This window comes from Olea europaea, chromosome 6 (assembly GCF_002742605.1).
Source record: "Olea europaea var. sylvestris chromosome 6, O_europaea_v1, whole genome shotgun sequence".
Taxonomy (NCBI): Eukaryota; Viridiplantae; Streptophyta; class Magnoliopsida; order Lamiales; family Oleaceae; genus Olea; species Olea europaea.
In genome coordinates, this window is record NC_036242.1 from 7,063,403 (window position 1) to 7,069,179 (window position 5,777).

Genomic DNA, 5,777 nt, shown 5'->3' on the forward strand with positions numbered 1-5,777 from the left:
AAATTGGGGCTTTTTTTTTTTTTTTTTTTCAATACGTAGGAAATATATCGTACATAGACAAATTAAGTTAAGCCTCGCACTAACCAAGTAAAGTTTGACCAAAACCAACTTAGTCAAATTATGGTTGGAGAAAATAATCACAAAAGAAATTAGTGCTGTTCGTCGATAACATTAAATCAAGCACAGGGTAGCGGGCAAACATATTAATTTAACCAAACTAAAAAAGGAAAGAATAATAAGGTTCAATCGCTAGTTACATTAATTAAGATGTCTAAAATCATGAATTTGGCAGTCTAACAAAATTGGATTTCGTTTTAAATTGCTCATATAAGTTCTTTTAATTTATGGAATCCGATGGTGGAGAAAAGATCAAGCGCTAGCCTAAAAGTTAATTTATCTCCAAGAAACTTGATCACAAAAATATTTGAATGATATAAAAATAGACTCCATATAATTTTTGAACCGAAAAGAACGAATCAACCTACTCTTCAAAGGAAACATATATTTTGGTTTGAATCAATGTTCAGGTAGTCCTTTCGACAATTTTTTATTTTAATAATTGACGCATATATATAATGTTTCAATGAGAGTTCAAGATTCACACTTTTCAAGTAAGTGGGACTATAGTCTAAGTATCTTAATTAGGCTAAATAGTCATTCATAGATTTAACAACATGAAAGTTGATGTTTGACAAATATTATTAAGGTGTAATTTTTTGTGCAAATAGAGGGTTAAAACTAAAAAACCTTCATCGAGTTAGAATTTTTTATTTTATTTTTTTAAATAGGAAATATCTTTATATGCAAACAGATATAGAGAAATAAATAAAGTTTTAGTATATGAATGAAAGAAATATAGAATTTGTGACGATATTCTTATTATTATTATTATTATTTTTAAAGAAGTATAATATTTTAAGGTAAAATATCAGATCTTTTGCTTATCTAACTACTTATAGAAAGATGAATAAAATTCACTGTAGTTGCAATAGTGTTTGAGACTTCTATTGTAGCTAAATAGTGATTTCACTATAGATATTAGTCATACCCATTTTTTCTTACTCAAAAAGACGGTGAAGCCATTTCCCCACGCAAACCCAGACACAAGCTTTCTTCTTCATCATCATCATTTTCTTCTCACTTCTTCTTCAATTATTCTCTATTTTTTCTGTGATTAATCTCTTCGTGCAAAATTCTCGTGAATAGAGAGGTAAATCTTGGCATGCCCTTTTTTTCAGATTATGATTTTGTTTATTCAAGATTCTATGTGCAAAATTTTTTATTTCGAGTGAATAGAGATGTATATCCTCGATTTTATCTGATAATTATAATTTTGTTTATTCGATTCACCATTTTGGGTTTTTGTGTGAATAGAGAGGTATATTTTTGGTTTAATGTAAATTAAAATGCTTATTAGTTTGTTAATTCATTTATGTCTCTTGTGTATTTCATACATTGGCAATCTTGGCAGAAATCGTAAAGTATGGCTTCTTGTAGCAATCTTGGTGCTGAGTCCCTGCACAGGTTTTAACACTAAATAATTTTGAAGGTATGGACTTATTTTATCTTAATCCCTAAATTTATGTGTTAAATGTTTGAGTTTTCGTCATTTCATTAATTTTGGGTGTATGGGTTTTGTTTGTTGATGGTTGATGATTGTTCCGATGATGCCGTGAATAGACTTTTGATATGTACTGCAGAAAAGAAGTCTTGAATTTTATTTATTTATTTTTTTTAGAGTCAACTAGGGAAAAAATCTGCCTTTTTATTTATTTTCAACTTTTTTTTTGTTAGGACTCTTGATATGAGTTTATTCATACTTTATGCATATTAAGAATGTGTGTATTTTCTGTTTGTATAAGTCTTTTATATTGAGTTTTTGGCTATAAGATCAACAGAGCATAGAGAGGAAAAAAAAGAAGAAGGAAATATAGATTAATTTTTTAGACTATGGTTTGGCACCTGAAGCAGGAAAATGTAGGACTAAAGAAATTAACAAGAAATCGATGAATGATTAGGTTAAGCATATAAGTTTGGTGAAAATGATTGAATTGCTCCAAGTATAAGGGGTTTTGTTATTTTAGTTAATAGTTGCAAATGATTTTTGTTAAGTTTTTAGCTATAGGCTTAAGCAGAGCATAGTAAGGTGATTGGACAGACCATTTGAATCTCTATCTACGCCTATAGAATTTCCATTGCTAAACTTTTTGGTAGTAATTTATTGAAAATGAGCCAGCAGCACAATATGATTATATGTTGCGTGTTTTTTCTCAATGTTGATGGCAGTACATTTCATTTTTTAGGAAGTTATTTCCACTTTTCATCCTTACTTATATAAATAAATATTCTCATTTTTGCTAAATTTTGGTCATATTAGTTCTCTTAATCACTTTGAGCATGCAAACACTTAGAACCCGTGAAGTATGGCTTCTTGTAGCAATCTTGATGCGGAGTCCCTGCACAGACTGTGCGGGGACTCCGCACGAATTGTGCGGGGACTTCCACGCACGGAATTGGTGTGGAATCCCCGCACAGAATTGGTGTGGACTCCGCACGACTGTGTGCGGACTCCCATAAAATTATAAATTATTTTTTACTTATATTCCCACAATTTTAAATCTAATTTTTACTAATTGTCAGAGAAAATTCATGCCAAAAAATTTAATTCAAACTTCAAAAGCATGTCAGGATTATGATAAGAAAACTAAAATCTCTACATCACGCTAATAAAGACATATTAAATACAATAATTTTACAACGCACGTGGCATCGACTAGTTATATCCTATATTTCCAATCTAATGGGTATTACAAATTCGTTCATTCCACGGGTTTCATGTAAACACACAAGTGATATGCACAAGTCACGATTTTTTAGTCACATCATCTGTTCATCACACGTCCATTGCAATACCCGACATAAAATAAGATTAATTAAGAACAAAAATTATGGAGGTTAAATTATACTCTTTAAGATGATATGATTATTTTATGGTAAAAGATCAGATCTGCTTCCAGAAACCATCTAGCCTCTTCTACTCTCATTTGCGTGTTTCATTAGATCTCCGGCTCTCTCTCTCTCTCTCTCTCTCGTTTTACCTTACGTTCTTCTCCTATTTTTGACTGTTATAGGTTGTTTGTTTAACTAGATCTAGCCGAGAAACTTCAGTTCGTGCTGGATCCTTGTTTCTTTGTGGATTAGTTTGTTACTTTTTGTAGTTTTGCTTGAGGGTTTTTTCCTTTTCCTTGTCTGAGATGTGAAAGTTTGTTGGGTTATTCTTCATTTACATCGATCTGCCTCAAAAGTTACAGATCTTGCTCAATGTATTTTTTTCGATTTCTGTTGTCTTTGACTATAGTCACTACAAGAATTTTATGTTTTCCCTACAAAATTTATTTGTGGGGAAAGGCTTTTATTTGTAGGGAAATACCTTTGCAGATGAAAAAAGTTTGTGAGCACGTTTGTGGGGCAAACATCGAGGGAATAGGTATAAGACGGCAAATTTTTGAAATTTGTGGGCTAAGGTTTTTTTCCTATGAACCCTTTGGAGACAAATACAATTTGTCGCGTAAGTTTTCCTCCGACAAAGTAATTCGTCTGCTAAAGTTATTTCTACATACGAAGCGATTTCGCTTGTCCCTACAAATTATCTTGTGGGCTAAATCGTGTTTGTCCCCACAAATGATATTTTGTATGGAAAATTTATTCGTGGGCCAAGATATAAACATCTTTTCCTACAATTAAACGTTTGTGACAATATGGAACAAATTATTTTGTGAGCTGAACCCTGTTTTTCTGCAAATAATTTTTAGTGAGGAAATGATATTTGTAGGCTATTAAAAAAGAATTTGTAGGGATAAATTAAACTATTTCTATATTTATTATTTATTATTTATATTATACTAAGTTTTTTAACTTCATTCAAAATAATATAAAGATACAAAAATCATAATAAATCAATTAAAACGTAATGTCAATCAATATTGAATCCAAAATATTTCATCAAAACACGAATAAATGACATTCACCAAGTATGATTACATCTAAAGTTAAAATAAGCAGAGCAAACATGCTATATATATATTATTGTGCAAATAAAAAAATGACTGCATACAACAATTGTCATACTACTTAATCTAATTATAATTTTCTAACATTTTTTAATCTAACTTTGCAATATATATTTTGTGTCTAACATGGTAGACAAAACACGATAAAGTGCGGTGGAAGGAAAGAAAATTTTAAAGACTATTTAATGTCTTGGGATAGTTGAGCTTCTGATTTAGTAGCAGAACCTAGTGAGGTAAATTTTGAAGACTTGCTCCTATTTGCAGCATCCACCAAACAATTTGAAGGTCTCCAAGGATCAACTTTCACTTCCCTTGGTTCGAAACCACTCTCTCTTCCATTATCTGGTGTTGTGAGGCTAGATGGATGGATAGCACTGGAGTTCCACAAAAGCAAGGTCACTAAGCATGAAAAGTTGAGTCTGTGGAAATATGACAAGGCAGGTAGAATAAAGCATATGGAAGAAGCCTATGTATGAGGCAATGTTGTCAAGCTTCAAAAATATATTCCTTCCCTTCCTGTTGGTCTGAGAGAATTTGTTCAAAGTCTTGGGTGAGCTAGAGCTATTGAGATGGTCTTCCATGGAGTCTTCATCTTTCTTAAAAGGTTTCTCTATGGTGAAACTGGAACCTCTTGATGCTTTCCTTGCAACAGACTTTGATCTTCTTCCTTTCATGGTAAAACTACTTTTAGTGTAGTTCACCATATCTAAAGAGAAGAAAAACAAAACTAGAAAGAAATGAAGAAATAACCAATAATTCACGAGACAATCAAATAACCTTCTTGACTACAAGACATACTTTTAGCTCACCCTAAATCCGTTATTTGGTTAAATGAGGATTCCTATAAGAAAAACCTCCACAGCTTTAGTGAAAACAAACATGTAAAAAGTAGTGAAATATTAGCTAGAAGAAAAATATGTCAAATATCTCATATTAACAAAGTAGACGATGCAAAATATGTAGATTCAGCAACTATAGTTTAGACACAATGAATTTTCAGAGGAAAAAAAGAAAAAAAAAACTAACCATCATACATACTAAGACTGGCTTCTTTGCTCAAAACCTTGAGTCTTAGCTCCATGTTTGCTTGTAGCAAGAACTCCATAACTGAAATCTCGTCCACCGAAAGACTCGATTTCTTAATGGTAGTACTAAATTTCTATTCATTTAAAATTATCTTAGTAAATAAACTACATGAAATATCTAAATCTATTCATTTAAAATTGTCTTTTTTCTCAACTTCTTAATGCCAGTACTAAATTTCTCAATAATATTAGCAGACTGGCTAAAAGGAACAAGAATCTTAAAACTCCTTATTTCTGTTGTTATTCTTCCTGTTAAAAGCCTTGACCATACCCACGGCATTTGTAATGGTCTCATTCACCTTGAGGAGCGCATCTTGAGCTGGACAGAACCCTTATAATTGTATTCATCATTAACTTCAACATCCTCTTTCTCTTTAACATAGCAATAAATTGTGATAAATTTTATCTCTAGCACCAAGAAATAGGGCCAACACATTGACCTTTGCTCTCGTCTCTTGCCGGATCGAGTTAATTATGTTTCAACTCTTTCCAATCACGTTCCCAATAGCACCATCAGGACAACGAATCCTATACACTATTAGTTCAGCATTACCCTTGTCATCCCTGTCTCTTTCTCTATCCAGTTGCCTCTTTTGGTTCTTGATATCCTCGTCATCACGAT